Genomic DNA, 23,257 nt, shown 5'->3' with positions numbered 1-23,257 from the left:
TCCTCACTCACATATGAGACCTTTCAATCACCAAGCTTACTACACCTTGACACGCACCTGACAATTAGGGTGGGCCAATAACGCCAGGCCAAAAGTTATCCCCGCCGCTGCCCTCCCTAACATTATTTGCAAACTGGGGCTCCTTACTTCGTGGGGTACACAAAATTGCACCTCAAGACACTGCCAGACGCCGCTAGAGAGGGATTTTTAAGGATTTTTTTTTTTTTTGTATGTGTGTGTGATTATATTTGTGTGTGGTTGCTTGCTCGTGCCAGTGTGGGGGGTGGGGTGGGATGGGGGGAGGGGCGGGTGGTGGTGTGTGTGGTGTGGAGTGTGTGGGGAGTGATGTGTAGTGTGTGTGTGTGTGTGTGTGTGTGTGTGTGTGTGTGTGTGTGTGTGTGTGTGTGTGTGTGTGTGTGTGTGTGTGTGTGTGTGTGTGTGTGTGTGTGTGTGAATGCTTGCTTGTTTGTTTACTGTATATGTTCAGATTTCCCTACCACCACATACGGTATTTTTACTAACCTTACAAGAAAGCAGCAGTAGTGAAGTGATTTACAAAGACTATATCTAACCCAAATATATATTGTGTCTCCCAAGGTGAAGGAAATCGTCTCTTATTAGTAAGAATAAAATAATGTAAACTGCCATCGAGGTGAACTGTTTAATCCCAGGCTTTTTGACTATACTCCTTTTACTCTAACTTGGCCTAAAATCGCCTTCTCTCCATCTTGACTGCCGAGTTGTAACAGTATGTTAAGACCAGAATATGATGCTGGTCACGAAGAAGTGCTATGCAATGGATGGTGAGTCACAGAATTGTCTTTTCCTGCCACTAAACCGCATGAAACAAGGTGCCAAAGGACGAAAATCTGGACAAAGTTAGATTAAAAAAGAAAAAACTCTGATTTAGACAGAAAAATATTTAATGTTAGCCAGTGTGGATTACCAGAGTTGTCGCAATCTTGAGAAGGTTAATAATCATAGTACTAATTCACTCAGGCTCCTAAGTTTACCCCTCAACTTGAAAAATGAAAAAATAATCTAGCGTTACCAGGGGCATAATACAAGAACTGTCCCAATCGTGAGAGGGTCAGTGTGAAGAAGGAATGAATATCGACGGTGATCCCAAAATATGACTGTCCTTCGAGCGTCCCCTGATAAATGAGATGAGCGAAATTCCCAACTTTGGAGTACAGGATTTGGGGAAATATCGCCGAGATTAAATTTGGGTCCAGAGTTAGGGACCGAAATCGAGTCTTGTTTGCAATCCAGAATCCCCAGACCTCACGTAGTGTCCATTTATCAGTGTCCTCCTCTCTCTCTCTCTCTCTCTCCTCACTACCTATTTCTTTTTTTCCAATCTCTTCTTTCCCGCGTCTCATTTCTCCTCTTGTTTCCACTCTCATGTTTCTCTACCCTCTCTCTTCCTATTTCTCACTCTCCTCTCCCCTCCCCCTCTCTCTTCCTCCCCCCCACTCTCCCTCTCCTCTCCCCTTCCCCTTTCTCTTCCTCTCCCTTCCCGCCTCGCCCCTCCCCCATCTGTCTGTCTGTCTGTCTGTCTGTCTCTCTCTCTCTCTCTCCGCAAATAACAATCTGCGGACTTGTGACGCAAGACTCATCCCTCGTGGTCAGTCCTGCTCGTAAATACCAAGACTCGGGGTGCGTGGGAACGACAGGGCAGGTCCAGGAAGGGCAGGGAAAGGCAGAGAAGGGCAAGCGAACTGGACAGGAGGAAGGGCAAGGCAGGAATAAGGAACAGACATGGGAAAGCAGACGGGGAAGGGTAGGAGACAGGGGAGGGCAGAGAGCAGGGAAGAACAGGGACAGACTGAAAAGGGAAGGGGGGACAAGGAAGAACAGGGAAGGGCAGACAGCGGGACAGGGGGACAGGACACGAGACGGTAAGATTGTGAAGGACAGGAGGCAGGACAGGGAAGGACAGGGGGCCAGGACAGGGAAAAGACATGGCACAGGACAATAAGTAAGACACAAGTTCAGCAATAAAGGGTCGGCGAGGGGATTTATTTGCCCCGGGAGGAGTGTATGTTTCTGAGGCCCGGTTATTAGTCGAGGTGGAGTGAGCTGGTGGGATAAGGGTGGATGAGTGTGGGTGGAAGGGTGGTGTGGGCGGGTTGTGGGCGAGTGTGTGGAATAAGGGTAGAAGAGTGTGGGTGGAAGGGTGATGTGGGCGGGTTGTGGGCGAGTATGTGGGATGAGGGGATGTGTGTATGAGGAAGGGATGTATTAGAGGCTGGTGATAGTGTGTGGGGTGAGACAGAATGTGTGGGAATGATGGTACGTACGGGATAAGGGGGAGTGTGTGGGATGAAGAGTATACTGGAGCGAAAGGTGTATCTGGGATGATGGGGAATTCGTGGGGTGAGAGGGAGTGTGTTGGAACGGGGGGGGGGGGAATATGTGGAATGAAGGTGTGTGTGTGGGATGAGAAAGGGTTTGGGGAATGAGGGGGAGTGTGGAAGATGGGATGAACCAAGTGAGATGTGAAAGAACTTGTGGAATAAGGGATGTAGTACCATATGACTCTAGTAGGAAAAGGACGGAATGCTGTGGAATAACAAACTTTTTCCTGTCAGAAGTATGAACGGAAATTAATTTATAGAAGAAATTAACTCCTTACAATTAACTATATCTAACGAAGGCTTTTATATCTTTCTTTATCCAGTCTGTATCTGTATTATATTTTCCGAACCAGAAGGGCTTAACAGAACCGCAGGCTAATTGTCTCTTCACTACAATAGGTTCTTAGGTTCCATATACTTATCTGATGGTTGACTGATATACCAGGAAAAGGTCATAATTACAGTGTTCAAATTTTCTTAAATATAACACGATTATCACTGGGACTGACGAGTGAAAGTAAATCCGAATATAATCTAATAATCGAGTATACCTAGAAGAGACAAATACCGGTATCTAGGCAGCCATTTAATGCATTTATACACAAACTAAAAAAATCACCACAACTCACTCATGTATCCTGGAATAAACACTGTCTATTTCCTGTGTGCAATTTCGCTTTTAACCTCAGGAGATAATTACGCACAGCTACAGGGAAGAACTCGTACAACACCTGACGGCAAATTAACTCGTGCTGGTGTTGGCAATTACCAGTTATTAAATATTTTGCACATTACCCTCAAAGCACTTATCTCGCTCATAACAGGAAGCCATTAAAGGAAGTTCCACACACACAGCAACGAGACAAACAGCAATTTTTCTCCACACAGTTTGGACTCTGGCTAACCTCTTCACATCGAGTAGCTTATCCTCATTTAAATACAAGTGTCTGGGAAAAGTCAGACTAAAATATAAATAAGGGTGAAGGGGTAAAGGGCGATTATTTTTCTGGTCTTTACCTAGAGGGATTTGTACTTTCGTGAATAAAGTCGTTTGGCGTTACCTTCAAGACAATGCAAAGTGAGTCCTCAAGGTGAAGTGGTTAAAGTGTGATATTGCATAAGATAACTAATATAATCCTACGGGAAATTAAAAAGTTGTCCTAATACACAGCCACTCACCTCCTAAACCTAAATGACACAATCTAACACCTCAAGCAGCTATTTTTGTATGCACAGTTTTGACTCTCTCTCTCTCTCTCTCTCTCTCAAACAACTAAATACAAACAAGGCCTGACAGATCACGGAACAAGTAAACAAGCAAAAATCCACACACTGAGGGATGATATGCTAATTTGGTCTTATCTTCCCCTCACTGCTCCTCTCTCCTCCCCTCATCTCGCCTGGCAGGGAGGAAAGTAGGTAGGGGAGGAAAGAGAGAGAGAGGAATCAGAGGAAAGAAGAGATGAAGGAAAGTGGGAAAGGAAGGAAAATAGGGAAGGGTTGATATAGTAATGTTGTTTTATCTTCCCCTCACTGCTCTTCTCTCTCCCCTCCCTTATCTCAAACTGGAGGGAGGAAAGTAGGTAAGGGAGGAAAGTAGGGAAGGAAAGTAGGTGAGGGATGGAAGCAAGTGAGAGAGGAAAGGATAGAGTGTAAAGTAGGTGAGGGAGGAAAGTAGACTAAAATGTAAAACAGGTGGGGAAGTAATACTGATGTGGGAGAAAAATAAGTGAGGAATGGAAGTAGGTGAATGACGGAAGTTGATGAAGGACGTAAGTAGGTTAGGGAGGGATTTAGGTGCTTACAAACAATACTTACGGTACAACGAAAACAACAGTAAATAAAGCCACAAATCAACATACGGCGCTTTCGGTAACACAAGACTACCAATATCAAGGAAGGAACAACACACTCATCCCGGCACCTATCATATAAAATCTGGCACTAATTTTCGCTCACAGAAGGTAGACACTTTTTTTCTGTCAGGTTCTATATCATCTTAGAATCTTTACTTTCTTTGGAGCGTTTGAACGGATCTTGAATTTGGCTCTCCGTCATCTTGTTGTTAGTTTTCTAGGAAGGAACAGTCCTGCGGTATCTTGCCTATGGTTCCCTCTTCCTTGCATTAAAAAAAAAAATGTGGCAATTGCTATATAGTCGTGTTACAAGTAAATCCATATCAGTATAAACATTTTCTCGGCCAAAACTAAAGTTGAAAGTGTTATGGTGGTTGGCTATAGTTGAAAAACATCTTAAAAGTCCAGATCTCTCTAAAACTGAACACTGATGAACACCATTTGCATATAGATACTCATCGCCAATGTCACTAGTGCCTAACTTGAATGCAGGATCAGTTCGGATAAGATATAATACCCTTTGCGTCGCTCTATTATCGTATGTGCTCATTAAAATCGGGTATTTTTGATTGGAAAATAATGAAAGTTAAACAATACCTGGCAAATCAGTATGGATATTTTCACTCCCTTATTCCTTTCCTTAAGCTAACCCCGTGAAACTCCAAGAAATTCCACGATTTCGTAAGGTAAATGATGTCTAAGAAGTCAACTAATCTGTCTACAGCCAGACGCCTTAATCCTGTGAGGGGTGGCCACAAACAAATCACCTCCATGTCGCTCTGTCCCCTACCATATCGCTGCCTTCCCCCCCAGCTCACACACCCTCTCTCAAATAGGCATAAGCCCCTGTAAATCGTGGATCTGCTATAGATTCAAGATAGTTTTCCAGCTACGCACCATCTCAGTTAAAAGAACTGTGGCTCCATTTAGGTTACTAATAAGAGAATATGTATTGAGATCACAAGACGCTACGTAAAAGAAATTATGGCGTCGGTAAGGTGTTTATTTTATTATTATTTTTTTTTTACTTACGGGAAAATACGGCGTACGAAGTTTAATGTCTTGTTTATGTTCTTTTTATTTCCAGTGATGAGTCTTCTATACACCATTTCCTACCGATTTTAATATTAACGGAGATCGTTCCCCTGAGCTAGTGAGGGCAGACGAAATTTTGTTAAGCCTGGTTTGGTTAGATAAGAGGAGGTCTATTTTCATGTTATTTTCGTTTTTGATAGACTTTCTTGAGCTGCAGGTGTTAGACATACCCTTAATAAACTCCTTTAGTAGGAGAGGCCTTTCCTAAGTATGGAAGTCGCCCGGTAGAGATAATAAAACACGTCGACCGTATCTAAATGGTTAATAACGCTGGCTTAGTTTTCCCTAGCGTTCTTTACTAAACCGGAATTATTGTCACTGATCTTGCATCTTTATTTGTTGAACACTATCCAGTATTTAGGATTGTTCAGAATGCAATATCTACCAGGGCAGACACATTTCGCTTAAGCCCTTCGAAGTAATGGCCAAAGTAGTATTCAGAACTGGTCTCTCTCTCTCTCTCTCTCTCTCTAAGTATAGGAAGACCAAATATACACCCTCACCCTCACCCTTCCCATATACAGAATAGTAGAATAGTTTTGTCATTGTATACTCTCATGTTGACAAAACATAAGGCCTGTAGAATGATACTGAAAAGGCTACAACACCTGAGTCCTAAAAATTCAACACTACAAAAATAAACGCATTTATACGTACTAAAACACACTCGCTTACCTTACAACAGCCTGGCGAATATCCCTGAAGCCAAAAAAACACTCCAAAACAGCAAAAATATTAACTTTTCTCCTACCCAAATGGACCCTATCACTAGCTTGTTCCAACATTGCCCTACACCCCATAGCCGATTTCCCCCTCTGGTGAAGGCTTTTGTCAAGAAAAGATGGACTCTGATATATGGGACCCTAGTCTTTTTCCTGCTGTTTTTAGTGCTATCAGAATTCAGATCAGGATTTTTTTTTTTTTTTGGTCACTATGTGGAGAAATATGTAAGCTATTGCATGAGTGAAAAAGCCGCATGAAGATTTGTGATAACGCTGCTTTTTATTTTGAACACTTAACTTTTGAAATCCTGGCGCACAATGATTCTGGGTTAATAAAAAATCACTGACATCAGACTTACTCTAAGCAGCTTTGGTTCGAGTGTCGAAGATTTATCTAACGCGAGTTATTCATGGGATGAGCCCGCAAAGCATCGCTTACTACTGCCGACACCCGTAATCATCATGCCTCAGGCAACCTGACCCTTGAATTTCTCTGGGAAATCAGACGTCTTCGAAAACTATGTCAACAGCTGTAATATTAGAGTTGGAGTACATTGCTTATTGTGTAGATATTTTTACCTAAATTCTATGACTCTATTAAAGCTATGAGAGAACTAACTCAGATATTTTTTAGAAGTTTCGAATGCTGTGTGATGCATCAGATTAATTTTATTTTGCCATATCGCTTAACAATCAGGCTTGTATTTAGTACGTACACATTTTTAATCACAATACCTCTCTAAATATTGCCGCATACACTCGGAAATATTAACAATAAAAACTACGTGAAGGGTTTAGCACCGGATGTGGTAAAAGTGTGTTGTTGTGGAAAGTTTGGATGGTGTGTTTGTGTTTTCTAGTGACCCGGACGCTAAATTTCTGAGATTACTCGACATGTCGTCTATACAGCAGCGTACAGGTAAGAGATGACAGTTTTCGGTGTATAGTGTACGTGGAAACAGTGAGAAAAGTAAAAGATATATGGTTCGTGTGAGTACAGTGAAGTGATAATATTGCACAGGGAAAGCCCGTGCTCGGATGTTTCGGAGATGGACGTTTGAGCCAGGGGCCACCACCATAGGACGTTTTGGGCATAGGTTAGGTTAGGTAAGGTTCACAACACTTCACACTTCAAAACGTCCTAGGTTGGTGGCCTATGACCCAAACGTCCGTGTCCGAAACGTCCTACATTCGGGAAAGACAGGGTATAGGCAACACTAGCGATGTTATCAGTCATATTTTAAGCTACCTGATGCATTTTGTGGATAGATGGAGAGATAATAGATAGATAGAGGGACAGACAGATACATATAGAGATATGATAGGTATACTGGTATTCAGAAAAAAAATACATCACAATATTTTCAATTCTCACCAAGAAATTTTGCACTGCACCCCTGCTCTCGCTTATACTTACAAACCCATCTCCCTTCCCTCCTTAGCCCCACCCAGAGGACCTTTAAAGTCTCTCCAAGTTCAAATAGATACCCTGCCTAGATGCACTGAACACTTACACAGCTACCAGGACAAACCATACACATACCTTCCTGCCTGGACACCATACACATACATTACACTCTACATTGACACACACATACACACCACACATTAAGCTGGATCTCAATTTACCCATATACTGTGCCCATCTTCAGCTTGATTAAGGCAGAGAAATCCACCCTTCAGGTAAGCTTCGTCGTTTCTTTTTATTGACTTGCACCATATTCTCACTTCCCTGCAAAACCTGTGTAAATGCATAAATATATTTACTTGTTTCCTTCCTGCAGTGCCTCAAAATGTGTGTGTGTGTGTGTGTGTGTGTGTGCAGGCAGTATACATATAATGCTTTTACATCCGGGACACTAAATCGAGCTGCCACATTCTCGCCTGCATAAACAATACAATGCCGTGGTGCTAATGCGATTTGTTGCGCAAGAACTCTTTTATATACTTTCCCTTGCAGGCTATGTTTCAGCTCGATCTCTGTTAATATTTGTTTCCCTTACCTCTTGAAAGTACATGGACGAATGGATAATGTGAGGGTTGTGGAGAAATCTGAAAACTGATGGATATTACTGCAGTGAACAGTTTTAATATTCTCTACTGGCTTGCTTCTTTAACGAGTGTGTGTGTGTATGTGTGTGTGTGAGGGGATGGGGTGGGCGTGTGTGGATAGGAGTGTTTTTTATTATCTGTGTGCGGAAGTAATTGTGTGCGTGTTTGTGCTTGAATATGTGCGTAGGTCTGTATTTTATGGCCTGGTGCTGTATGTACGTATGTGGCCGTGGATATTTTTAAGTGTGTGTATGCATGAGCGCGTGTGTGTGTGCATGCCTTTTATTCATGGAGAGGTTAACCAGAAAAAATCGTCAAATGTAACACAGGAAGAAGAAAGAAAGAAAATATTGGAGAGGTTAGCTAAAAAAAAAAAAAAAAATCGTAAGAGGGAAAAAAGAAAAACTCATGGAGAGGTTGCTTAGAAAAATTCATGAGGTAAAAAAAAACATCGTGGTGACAAAAAAAAAATTGTCAGAGGAAAAAAAAAACCGTGGTTAACTTGAAAAATTCGTGAAAGTTGAAAAAAGTAATTCGCGGAGAGGTTCAGGTCAATAAATTCTCAGTATATAAAACTCGGCAGGTTAGTGAAGTTATGACATGTTGTTCGTGCTAGAAATGACTCTCGTTGGCCCTTAACTGCCCCCACTTCAGGACAGTTATGGCCACTTCATCAGTAAACGAGATTACCCACGAAAAAAAAAAAAAGGTGGGAAAATAAAAAGTGGTAAGGAATAGAATGCGGTTTTAACCCACTTGTGACTGTTTAGGGCTCATCATTATTGTCATTGTTATAATTATCATCGTCATTATCATCGCTGTCATCGTCATCACCGTCGTCCATATCTTCATCCTCCTTCTTATCATCATCATCATCATCATCTTCAGTATTATTATTTTTATTATTATTATTATTATTATTATTATTGTTATTATTATCATAGGCATAATCATCACTAACGTTATTAGTATCATTCTAACTTTTTTCACTATACAGTATGTCAAGGTACGGTTCAAAAAGCAAATGAAGAGAGAGAGAGAGAGAGAGAGAGAGTACTGTGTTACTCCAAAAACACCTGCATGGTCTCCAAAAAACCCGTGCAATCTAAAGAAAAAGATGAAAAAAATGAAAAAAAAAAAAAAAAAAATCCTTCCAGACTTCAAAAAGCATCTCCTTGTCCTCCTACCCCTTCCCTCCCCCTCAAGGCCTCAGCTGCGTGGGGATGATTAATGTCTCCGCATTTTTGGATGAGGATCGGGTACGTTGGAGACACGAGATTTTTTGATAGCTCCCATCTTGTTAATTCCATGCCTTTCTTTTTCTCCCTCTATGCTGGGGTAATATTTTTGGCAGGAACGTGAAAGAGGTGGGTTCATTAATTTCTTCTTCCGGGGCTAAGTACTTTCTCCTTCGATATTTTTGGGACCTTATTATGAAAGTGACGGTTTCTTTAGAATATTCCATGTCTTACTAAAAGTCAACTCATTTCCTCTGGGACAGAAAAATATTCACTAATTACTACTACTTCTTACCACAAAGTGAGTTATTTTCTGCTAGGTTTATTTGGCAGTACCGGGCAGTGTGTATGAAACTTTAATTTTTAACGTTAATTGCTTTTACCAGAATAAGGGTCATTCATTTTTGCATACCGTATGTGATTTAATTCAGGTTTCTAATTTAGTCTTTTTTTTTTTTAAAGATCAAATTGAAACTTATTATTTTCTCCGTTTCTTGTAAGCCTTGGTATAATTATCTCCCCATTGCATCAAAAATTGACAAATATAAACAGTAATTTCGACAAGCTTCTTCGGAAAACATGTGTGTGAAAATTCCATAGTGCTTTGAAAAATTTGCCGACCTCTGAATATCGTCTTACAAGAAGTGCAGTGGAAATGCTGTAGCACTGAAGTATAATTGTCTCTGTGTAACGTGAAATAAGCTGCAACAGAAGACAAATCTGGGCCATGCAAAGGTGACAGGAGTATAGGACTTACTTCAGGTGTGTATCATTATGTGGGCCCATATTCTCACCAGGTATGGAAGCTCCCTAACACCTCTTCCATACCGGTTTATTTCTTCATGTATCACATTAATATTCATTTTTGTATTATTCATGCAATCTATCTTGGAAATGAGAGAATATACTAAACAGTATACAAAAGTGCGACAAGGTTTAGTAAGGAAAATAAATCGCTAAGGAAAAGGTGTTAGGGAGTCTCCTTTACCGACGGGAATACGAGCCCTGGAGGTACCATGAAGAAAATAAAAGACTCCATCGGACTGAAGGGGTTGATGACCTTATTTAACCTCTAGTCGGTTAGGGGAGTTCCCTAACACCATTTTCTAGCCGATTTATTTTGCTTATTACACTTTACTGTTCTATTCTGTGTTACTTAAATCCTTCCAGCATCGCCATATGCAGAATAAGTAATGTACAAATTAACGTCAACCAGCCATATCGAGAAATAAATCGCTGAGGAAGAGGTACTAGGGAACACGGGCCAGAGAGAACAGCCATAAATAAAAAGTGCAGGACCTGATGGAGTTAATGCATTCGCAGAACACGGTCTATTTGCAGCCCTGTTCTTCCCCCCCCCCTTCTCTCTCTCTCTCTCTCTCTCTCTCTCTCTCTCTCTGTCCATTTATCTGTTAATCTGTCTGTCTGTCCATCTACCTATCCATCTGCCTATCAGTCTATCTATTAGTTTATTCTGTTATTCAGCCACTCTCACAACCTGTACACAGACTCACGGTTGCATGAAGGTCAGTAGGAATTAACTCTGTGCTATGAATATCCTTGGTTATTAGGAAATCCACCCTCCAGTCTGACTACACTTAACCATCAACTTAGCAGATTAAGAGTTAAAGAGCTTCACCTGATTAGCACAAACGCTCTTTTAATTATTTTTAGCTCTCTATTTCTCTCAGACTCTTTACTTTGCTGTATAACTTCCATTGAGGTTCCTTCTCCAATGCTTTCTTGTAATTTGAATATACAGTATCAAGTGAGCGTTTGTTGTCATGAATATTATACATCTGATTGTGGAATTAATTATATCAGTGAGACGGGATCTACCAGACAGAGAGAGAGAGAGTTGGGATGAAAGAGGACTAGGAAATGAGGAAGAGAAGAGGAAGAGGGATCGGGAAGGAGAGAGAGGAAGAGGGGTCGGGGAGCAGAAAGGAAGAGGGAACAGGAAGAGAGGTGGAGGAAACGAAGGTCATTGGGAGAGGAGAAAAAGAGGAAGAAGGAGGAGGGGGAGGAGAGAGTAGGCTAAGCAAAATCCTCTGTTTCTAAGTAAAAAAAAAAAAAAACTACAACCATGGACAAAACAAGGGATTACATTGACCTGCAGAGGATTACATTTACCCACAGAGGATTACATTTACCTACAGAGGATTACACTTCCTTGCACCTGTTCTTCCCCCACATTTAATGAAGCTCCATCCCTTGCGTGTGATACCTGAGACGTTAAATAGCATCGGCCGTGATAGATGACCCTAATTAACTTGCGATACTCCCACAGGCCAGGTATTATTTTTTTGTCCTCTCTTCTGCATTACTGGCTCCTCATAACGCTGATCTTCCCTGTGCAAGCACCGTAATCTATATGCTAATTCGTCGCCTGATCACCAATTTTTGTTCGTCTATCCATGCCTCAGTCAAATCCCTGCCCGTCTGTGGTCCCATCTGTCCTTTAAATACGCTGTCTTCTTTGTATGTTTCTGTCTCTGTCACTGTCTTGGAGTGTGTGTGTGCGTGTGTGTGTGTGTGTGTGTGTGTGTGTGTGTGTGTGTGTGTGTGATCCCTCCGTCTCTCTCCCTCTCTCTCTCTCTCTCTTTCTCTCTCGACAGATTACTTTTGGATTAGATATTATATTTACGAGGTAGAAGTGTATGGCTAAAAGAGTGCTGCGTTCTCACACACACACACACACACACACACACACACACACACACACAATGTCAAAAGATCAAAACGGAATAATAATAATAAAAAAAAAACTCGTGCCAGTGACTTCAATTATTTCGGTTCCAATTCGACCTGGCCCGACCTGCAAAGCCTTGTGCGGTGCGGGGTCAGGGGTCTGGAAGGGGGGAGGAGGCATGAACGGCGCAAAGGGGGTGAAGTGGGGGATTGTAAGAACACCTTCCTGGAATACACGCGCCAGTTTCAAATTACACTTCAGTCAGAAACACTTAAAATTTTGCTGCACCGAAAACAGAACACAGAAACCTAAAGGCAGCGACAGCAAGGAAGGCAGTGGGACGTGGATTTTAATGCTTTAGATCCGAGTGACGTTCCTTCTTTCTTTCTTTCTTTATTTTTGATACTGCCTGATGATTTTATTGGGGTTAGTGAAGGTCTGTCGTGCTGAAGGGCTTTATTAACTCCTTTCAGTACAACGTCGTCTTTTCTCCATTTAATTCTTGTTAATTTTGCAGAAGCTTTTACTCATCTTAAGCTTTATAAGGTGGAGGGGTTAGATAAAGCTTAATTAATTCTTTCTGTACAGGAGGTCTAATCCGAGCCTAATAAAATCGTCTGGAGGTGTGTGTGTGTGTGTGTGTGTGTGTGTGTGTGTGTGTGTGTGTGTGTGTGTGTGTGTGTGTGTGTGCGTGTGTTCTTTCTGTTGTTTTCACTCTCCCAGATGATTTTATTCCAGTTGGAGGAGAAAGGTACAAATTTCATCAATAGTTATATTAATCAGTTTTTCTTTTCAATTAACATTATTTGGCAATTATTATCACAATCTTAGAGAAAATCCACGCACTGTACTCTATATAAAATAGATATACCCAGCCCTTATCATGTCTCGTACCGACGGATATTTTTGTAGGCAGCTGCATACCACTAACTAACTACAAATAATACACACAATTGGCCATACATGAACCCGGGACAACTTCTGTGTGGAGCGGAGGTCTGGTTACAATTTCCGACGTTCATGCATCACGGTTACCTGGTCATTTCACCTGTTTGACACCTCCGTTCATTCATGTCACCAACAAATATGTCATTAGGTCAGGGTTGTCAGGTGTACCAAATGCTCGATCTCTGCTGCACACTGATGCCGTCCCAGGTTTATATGCTGCCAGCTGTACATGAGTGGAAATATGGGGTAACTGTTTTCATGCACTCACCATACCACGTTTATTGTAACCTGGCGAAGACCCCTAACCCTTTTTAGCTCAGCTGATGGCCAAGTGTAGTCTAACTGGAGGATCGATTTGACTAGTAACGAAGGAGATTCATTCCTACCTTATAACAACACCAAAACTCATACAATTTCATAAAACTCCAGAGCAGAATAAAAGTGTCTGGAGATAGCTAGAGTGTAATGAAAAAAAAAAAATGAATGAATTAAAATAGGGAAGAGGTTTTGGTAGCACTGTCCCTTGGTCATGTATGCACGAGGATTAAATTTTTTCTGTTTTCGTCATTGTAGCCGTAAGGAATCTTTCAGTACACACACACACACACACACACACACACACACACACACACACACACACACACACACACACACACACACACACACACACACACAACTACGGCAAAAAAAAAGTTGGACTACGACGCTCTTGCTCTTTAAACATTCTTTTTCATTTTGCTCTCTCTCTCTCTCTCTCTCTCTCTCTCTCTCTCTCTCTCTCTCTCTCTCTCTCTCTCTCTCGGCAGGAAGAAAGCACAAAGCCAGAGAACATTTTAGAGTGGAAGGCTGCGCGTGTTCCTATATTTATCCCCCTCGCCCCTCGCTTTCAAGGCCATGGTGAGAGAGAGAGAGAGAGAGAGAGAGAGAGAGAGAGAGAGAGAGAGGAAGGGAGGGAGGGAGAGAATCTGGAATTAAAAGTAGGTTGAGAAGAAAAATTGGGAGTGTATAAGAAAATGATGATGATGATGATGATGATGATGATGGAACTACTAATATTGCTGTGGGCCCGGTGATAATGAGAGGGTGAAAATAATAATAATAATAATAATAATAATAATAATAATCTTTCTATCTACCTGGGTATCTATATACCTAGGCTGCTTCCTCCAAAGTAAGGGATTAATAATATTAATAATAATAATAATAATAATAATAATAAGAAGAAGAAGAAGAAGAAGAAGAAGCAGAAGAAGATGAAGAAGAAGGAGAAGCAGAAGAAGAAGAGGAAGAAGGAGAAGCAGAAGAAGAAGAGGAAGAATGAGAAGCAGAAGAAGAGGAAGAAAAAAAAAGAGAAGCAGAAGACGAAGATGAAGAAGAATAAATATGTGATAATAGTTAACTGATAAGAAGACTTGTTTGTCCTGTTAACTGGGTAGGATCCTTTATAATTACGAAACCCAACGACTGTGCACCATCCTTCCCTTGCACCGTTATTACCACATCACCCCATCACCCCTGCCTCCTGCACCACCAAACTGCAAAATGGTGTTCGCAGTGCCTCGTTATCAGCGCATTACTGGTCCTACTCCTGACACCCCCCACCCCTTTCCCCCTCCTCTTTCCTCTACCCTCCTCTTCCCCTGATATCCCCCTCCCCCTTCCCCCACCAGCGTCTGGAAATAGTGCCATCCCCGCCTGAGTGAATGACAGTGATGATGATTGAGGTGGTGGGGGCGAGGGGGAGAAGGGAGGGGGCATGGGGGGAAGGGAGGGGGAACATAGAGGGAGGAGAGGAAGGGGGGGGTCATAAGGTGGGAACGGAGGGGGAGCAAAGTGGGGGCAAATGTCGGTAGAGAAGGAGGCAAAGAGGGAAGGGAGAGGGAGAGATGGAAAAAAGGGGATAGGAAGGAGGAACAGAAAAGAGGAATGCAGGGAGCAAGGGGAAGGAGAAGCAGAGTGGGAAGGAAAAAGGATGGAGTACAGTAAAGAGTGGGAGGGAAAGAGGGAGGAGGGAAAGCGAGGAAGCGAGAGGGGGATGGAGGGTAGGGGGAAGGGAGAAAGGATTAAATGAAGTGGGGAGGAGGGAAAGAAGGAGGGGGATGAGTGAGTGTGTGCTAGTGAAACGAAAAAAAAAAAGAAAAAAAGATGGGAGAAGAAGAAAGAAGAAAAATGGCAAGAATAGGAGAGGGAAGTAGTTGAGGTGTGTGTGGGGGAGGGGGTAGAGGCACAAAGAGTAAGGAAAGGGAGGGATGAGTGTGTGTGTGTGTTTGGGTTGCATGAGACGTACTGGCACTTGCAGGACTTCCCAGCATCTCTTTTTGGCGAGTTATTTTTTACTTTTGAAGCTTAATATTCTCCTTTTTTAAATCACAAACTATCGCAGGTCGATATATAAACTATATAAATAACATACTATTGAGTACTAGGATACGGCATCAAGATAACTCGGTAAGAAAGAAGAAAAAAATAAAACAGTAGGGATGAGAGGAAGTGAGTGCAATAGTGAGATCAGGGAAATTAGAGAGAGAGAAAAAAAAGAGGAGACGGGAAGAAGGCGGAAAGAATCGAGAAGGAAAGGGAAAAAAGGGAAGTGGCTGGCAAAGGTGAGTGAGTGTGTTAGCAAAACAAGAAAGGGAAAAGGAAGTAGAGAGAAACGGAAGAGGCGGAAAGAGATGGGTGAGGGGATAACTATAACGTGCAGTGAGACAAGAAGACAGGAAGAAGAGAAAGATAAATAGGTAACAGGAGAGGAAGACAGTAAGAGAAGGAGGAGGTGAGTAAGTAGACGGTAGAAGAGAGGAAAGAAGAAAAAGACAAAAGGGAAGAAATGGGAGATGGAGAGTGTCTTAGTGAAACGAAAAAATCAAGAAGAAAAATGAAGAAAGTAGGTGAAAAGAGAGGAAGAAATAGAGAAGAAGCAAAAGGACTGGAGGAGGTGGTGAGTGAATGTGCCAGTGAAGCGAAGAAAAAAAAAAAAGAGGAGGGGGAAGGAGAGGGAGGAAAGAATATAGAAAAAGAAAGAGAGGAGAAGGGAAGGGATGGACGGAGGTGAGTCAGTGTATTAGTGACAGGAGAAAAAGAGAAGAAGTTTGGATAGAGGGTTGTAAGTAGGACGGGAGAGGTGAAGATAAAGGAAATGATGGAAGTGCAGGGGAGAAGACGAGAAGAAATGAATACCAGAAGAGAAGGGACAATGAAAGTGCAATGAAAAGGATGAAAATAGAAAAATGTGAAGAAAAAGAGACGGAAGCAAAAATGGGAGACAATACTGACTGAAAAACATGAAAAAATAATCAGCTTTCTTCTCTTTACCTTTCGCAAATTGTACCTTATTCCAGGTGACACAGGAGGCTTCGTGACTCTTCTTTAGTATTTTATTTTTTGCATATTACTTTATTTGTTACTTTTTTATTTATTTTTTTTTTATATATATATTTATTTTTTGCGTATTACATTTGCTTGCATATTATCACATCCCCTCTTGGAAACTGAGAGCAATGTCATGTTTTGCTCGACGTGTGTGTGTGTGTGTGTGTGTGTGTGTGTGGGTGTGTGTGTGTGTGTGTGTGTGGGTGTGTTTTCCTGTGGGTCCATCTGTCCATGTGACTGAACAGAATAAGGTTTTCCTTACTCTCTTCATCTTCTGCAAAATAATAATAATAATAATAATAATAATAATAATAACAAAAACCGTTTTCTCATATACATAGATTTTTTTTTAATTAGATGATACAACAGTTATTGCCCGACTTGGACACTCTTCAGCAGGGTGAGCTGGAGAGAGAGAGAGAGGAGGGGGGAGGGGAAATAGAGAGGGTGGGGAAGAGGGGAAGGAGGGAGGGAAACACCAGGATTATTGGGAAGAGAGCGAGAGAGAGTTAATTGTCCAAAATCACACTGTTTTCTCTCACTTTGAGCTCTTCTCTTCCACCTGAAATCAACTAATTTTTTTTTTCTATTTAGTTAAGTCCATTCATTTTTTTTTCTCCACATGAGTCTCCCTTCCACTCTAAATCCATTCAGTTATTCCGCCTCCACATCCACCTCTTCCCTTCCACTAAATCCAGCCATTTATTCAGTTATTCCTCCTCTTTATCCACCTGTCTCTTTCCACTCTAAATCCATTCAGTAATTCCTCCTCTTCCACCTGTTCCCCTTCCACATCCACCTGTGCCCCTTCTGCTCTAAATCCATTCCGTTATTCCTCCTCCTCCACTTGACCCCCTTCCACATCCACCTGTCCCTCCCACTCTCATCTCCAGATCCACCTGTCCCTTCCACTCTCTCCTTCACATCCACCTGTCCCTTCCACTCTCTTCTCCACATCCACCTGTCCCTTCCACTCTCTGCTCCAGATCCACCTGTCCCTTGCACTCTCACCTCCACATCCACCTGTGCCCCCTCCACTCAAAATCCATTCAGCTTTTTCCCATGGCCCGTTTGTGTAACTTACCACCACTTTTGACAACTGGAAGCCATTGCCGTTAACGATGCCGTAAAGCCTCGTTATTTAGTTGCCTTTATTTCACAGGACTTTTGATGTAGAGCGAGGCTAAAGATCGTGTTCGGATTACGGAAGTGACGGACGGCGTTGGGTGAGAGAAAAGTGAGAGAAAAAAAGAGAGAAAGAGACACGAGGGAGGGGAGGTTACAGAGAGAAAGGGGTAAAAGTGGTTTGTATGTAGAAGTGGTTTTGAGAGAGAGAGAGAGAGAGAGAGAGAGAGAGAGAGAGAGAGAGGAAAATATTTGCAGTCACGTTCCCTTATCTGTTTCTGCGTCAATGTCCATAATAAAGACATTAAATTGAATAAAGACGTTAACATTCTGAAATATATTCTTTATTTCAGCCATAATTTTTTTTCCACGAGGCGTTAAAACCCTTTTATGATCTGCTAAATTGTAAAATATGGCTAGTAGAGTTAGATTTATTGTTATAGTTATTATTATTATTATGATGATGATGATGATGATGATGAAATGATGATGATGAAATGATGATGATGATGATGATGATGATGACGATTATTATTATTATTATTATTATTATTATTATTATTATGATTATGATGATGATGATGACAACGATTATTATTATTATTATTATTATTATTATTATTATTATTATTATTACCAGTACTACTACTACTGCTACTACTACTACTACTGCTACTACTATTTGGGACTATACATAAATAATTTGAATACGAACACTGGCATCCTTCAGACGATCAAATTTAACTTCAAAAACAAATTTTGATATTCAGTGTGCTCATGAAAGCTACATTAACCTCTTCTGCCCGAGAATTCTCTGTTGATTTGTGCATAAAACTGGTTACCTATCTGCAGTTTGAATACACACACACACACACACACACACACACACACACACACACACACACACACACACACACACACACACACACACACACACACACACACACACACACATAATACCACTAACTGCATAGCAACAGAATAAAAATCTCCCCTTCCCTCCTTAAAAAAAAAAGAAAAAAAAAAAAAAGCATGAAACTAAAGCCCGTATTATTTATTTCTACAGAAGGCTTCGTAACACCTCTTCCTCAGCGATTTATTTCCCATACTAAACTCCAACAGTCTCTTCATGCTATTTTTATCACTTTCATATCTACATTCTTGGCATCAATAACATAACAGGAGTATACGGAAATAATATAGCTATGGAGAATGAATCGCTAAAGAAGAGATTTTAAGAAATTTCTAAACCCATCTAGACTACAGCTCTATAAAATCACGACTAAAATAAATAACTATAGTTCATTTACCTTAACTTGGCCCAGATTTGATCCTGTGTATTTTACGTAACTCAGTGGCGGAAAAAGATGGTACTGTTGCACTACCTTCTTTCTATGGCACTTCTTCGTGACTAGCATCATATACTCGTGTTAATCTACTGTAAAAACTCAGTATTTAAGATGGAGAGATGGCAATTTTAGGCCAAGTTAGTGTAAAAGGAGTATAGTGACGAAATACACGACTACCCGACTCGCCCCCCGAAGAGAGAGGTCAGGCACTCACTCTAACAATAGACAGATTATCCAGCCTATTGGTATAAAAACTAGAACCCCCTCCTCCTCCTCCTCCTCCTCCTTCTCCTACTTCTTCTTCTTCTTCTTCTTCTTCTTCTTCTTCTCCTCCTCCTCCTCCTCCTCCTCCTCCTCCTCCTCCTCCTCCTCCTCCTCCTCCTCCCTCCTCTTTTCTTCCACTCTGCAGCGCTAAAGACGACCGTCCATCCGTAACCAATGCAATGATAACGCCATCTTAGCTTACTCGTGGCCAAGTTAAGCTTAAGAGGATATAGGAGGCCTCTCAGCACCTCTTTCTGAGCGATTTATTTTCGTATTACAGCTTAAGATATTCTTGTATGTTACTTATCATTAATATCGAGTACTTTGCATCAATAGTATTCAGGAGGATGTGGAAGTCGAATATGCGGAATAAATCACTTAGGAACAGGAGCTGTGAAACGATCCAAAGACAGGGTATGAGAGAGAGAGAGAGAGAGAGAGAGAGAGAGAGAGAGAGAGAGAGAGAGAGAGATTTGTGGTTGAAGGTAATCCATTTAATGATGTCGGCTAAGTGACGGATTTACAGTGGAAAGAGAGGCATGTGTGGATTAAAAGTGATATCTGTAATGCTGGAAGGTGATTAATTTATTGGAAGTGTTTGTATGTATATGAAGTTAAAGCATTTACAAGTGACGTTAGGCTAATTATGTACACTTCAAGGTAACAGATTTTTAGTTGAGAATTATTCCTTTTTTCAGGTGAGGGTGATGAAAAGAGTGAATAATATTTAAGGTTGCATGGGATACATTTACAGAGGAAGAGAACATATTTGCCTGAGTTTACATTCAAAATAGTGTATTTCCAAGTGGAGGTAATGGAGTTGTAGTTAAAAGTAGGTCACGTATTTCAGACCAAAGGTGATGAATTTAAAGGGAAAGGCGATACATTTAAAGGGAAAGGTGATGCATTTAAAGGGAAAGGCGATACATTTAAAGGGAAAGGTGGTGCATTTAAAGGGAAAAGTGATGCGTTTAAAGGGAAAGGCGATACATTTAAACCTCGCTCAGAGAATCCCAGTTATGTGAAGTCTAGGCGGGTTGTTTTGCATATTCAACCCTACAGTGGAACTCGGTAAACACGCCAAGAATGGCCGACGTCCCCCATACCGAAATATGACCCTTCCCCGTGTGGCCGCTCCGTCACTCGCCGTACAGCGCTGATATAAATGAAAATACGTGGGAAATCCGAATTGGCCGGGCGAGGATGAAGTAAAATGCGGGTGGGAAGAGTGAGAGAGCGAGCGCGACTGTGGGAAAACGGAAATTAGGCAGAAGAGAGCGGGGTGGAATTGAAATTCTGGAGGGGAGGGTAGCCAGCGGGCCCTTTTCTCCCCAGGCAGAAGTGGATTTAATTGAGAATTAAGTCCAACCCGCGGACGGACACTGATACATATTTCTGATTCGTGGGTGACGGTATCAGGATTTACCGAGCGGGGTTAGATTAATAAAAGGAGAAGGAATGATGTCGGTATTGGCCCGGATTTTAACGTTATTAGCTCTGGTGGCCCTGATGAAATGTTCGCAAAGTTCGGTTCTCCGTTTCTGATAGACCGCGAACCATGATCTCGTCGTTCCACAATGCTACGTATCACCTCATCACCATCTGTTTATTTCTGCATAGGGTTAATAAATATTCGTTTGTACACACTTGGTAGTAGGCATAATATTCGCTGACTCCTACAGATTAACGATGTATTTTGTGTTTATTCTTGGCTGCTGCAAGACGATTTTATTCAGTTTAGGAGAACCCCCCTTAATAAAATCACCAGGATATGACAAAAGGCCTAGATAAATAAAAAGTAAACAATATCATCGAGAAAAAGAGGTCATGCAAGAGTTGAATTAAGTGTCATCTAGGAAAATGCGGCTCTTTGTCCACTGGGAGCCGCTGAGTTCCTCCAAACCGGATTTTTACAGCACAGGCCTGAACACTGAGGGTACTGGAATTGCATTATAAAGCCGTGGAATTACATTATAAAAGCCGCGAAATTACATTATAAAGTCGTGACGTACCCTCACTCATCTGGCCGTGCTCGTTAAAGCGTCACATCAACTCACTCCCTTGCTCACCTTTCACCAGAACATTTTTTGAGAGATGTAGTGGTTTGTTTTTAATTGAAAGAACTGGGTCATTTTCACAACATAATTACTAATTCGTGGTTCCATGAAGTTCGATGAGCCCTAGTTATTTAATAGGAATGAGGGTCTTGGGTTACTATACTCTTTTCACCTTAACTTGGCCCAGATTTTCTCTCTTTCGCGGCTTATTTAACGTAGCTCAGTGGCAGGAAAATACACGCCTTTGGCTCTACATCCTTTCTCTAGTTCTTCGTGGCTGACATCATATTCTAGTGTTTATTTTTACGGCTCAGATTTCAAGATGGAGAGCTGGCAATTTTAAGCCAAATTAGAGTAAAAGGAGTATAGTCAAATCGGCCGTCTAGCCTGCCTACACTTTGCCATCACCTTTTGAAAGGAGTTTGGCATCTTCGTCTGGTGGGAAGAAATGCAACAAGTTATGATAATGAGCTTTAATGATTATAGAGCTTGGAAATGATGCCCCTCATGTTAAATCCACGGAAGATGTAATTTTGGATATTGTTTCTTTTATATAGCAGCTCCTTGCCCCCACCCACCTACTGAGGCTACTTACACACACACACACACACACACACACACACACACACACACACACACTGATCGAGAAAACATAAATAACAGCAGGCAACAGAATTACGAAAAACAAGACATAAACAAGAAATAAAAATAAAAAGATGTCCGTTTTAGATCAACTACATTTTTTTTTTATACTGAAGTCCACCGAACCATCACTCTGCCGCCATTCAGTAAATTTATGAAGTGTGGAATGAGAGGAAGTAAAGGCTAAAAACTCGTGAAAAAGAAACGGAATTAAAAAGAGGGTGATATGGAAACTGAAGGGAAGGGACGCTAGAGGAGATAGGGAGAGGAAGGGAGGGAAAGGGAAATGAGAAAATGGAAGGGAGAGGAAAATTGGGAGGGAGGAGAGACTGGAAGGAAAAAGAAAACTTGGAGGGAGGAGGGAATGGGAGAGAAAAGATTGGAGGTAGGAGATAATGGGTGGAGAGAGAAAATGGAAGGACAATGAAAGTCGGGAGAAAGGGGATGGGAGGAAAGGGAACTGGGAAGGAAGAGGGAATGGGAAAGAAAGGAAATCAGGGAAGGAGAATAATTGGGAGGGAACGAGAAAGAGGAGGAAGGGAGAGAAAAAGGAGGGAGGAGAGAATGGAAGGAGAGAAAAAGGAGGGAGGAGAGAATGGAAGGAGAGAAAACCTGCCAGCCAACCTACTTACATAACTACAAGGGCATCACAGACTCAGAAATTCCTCCCATTAGCGTAACCTATTTATCTATGTGTTCTTTCCCTATTTCCCTGCCTACAGGAAGAAAATATATCTCGTAAAGTCACTCCTTCTCTTACCTAATTAATTAACTACGGTAGCTGTTAACAGGATGAACCGGTCGCAAATAATCTCATGTAATTAACCTTTTCATACCTTTCATAACTCCTGTGTCACCTGGGTCCCTTCATGATCACTCTCTCCCATTTCAAGTCACGCAGCGCTTGATTGGACCACAAATATCCCTGTTCCTCCTTCCACACACGCAAAAACACAGGAAAAAACACGGACACACACCAAACAAACTAGACTCGTTAGGAGCGTTGATCACACTAACCACTCTGATAAGCCGGTGCATTTCTTCTGACGAGCTTGCCATTATCAGTTCAATAGATTAATAAAGCGCGAGAAATAGGAGTAACATCGCCTTTCCCTTTTCTATCTACACCTATAATTTCATCTTCATTACAGTCTAACTTAATTTTGTCTAGAGAAGCTTAGGATTAATTGATACAAAATGTGGTTTATATGTATTGATTGTAACTGAGTATACTTATCAGGCCATCTTACCAAATACCTCCCTTCATGTTGCTAAATCTCATAATTAACGCTAACCTATTACAACCATCAAATGACACTTTCAGCGATAATTCCGACGCATTATAAAGTTTTTGTATTAATTATGAATCCTATGGTTGATAACAGGGGAAGTGAAACAATAGGTAGAACTTAAATAAGACTATGATTAAATCTTGCTCGGTTACCTTCACCTATTGCACCACGCATTGAGATCACGTGCCTTCCTCCC

This window comes from Coenobita brevimanus, chromosome 26, assembly GCF_032717465.1.
Source record: "Coenobita brevimanus isolate Jiangsu-jjx chromosome 26, ASM3271746v2, whole genome shotgun sequence".
Classification (NCBI taxonomy): Eukaryota; Metazoa; Arthropoda; class Malacostraca; order Decapoda; family Coenobitidae; genus Coenobita; species Coenobita brevimanus.
Note: the sequence above shows the minus strand (reverse complement) of the source record.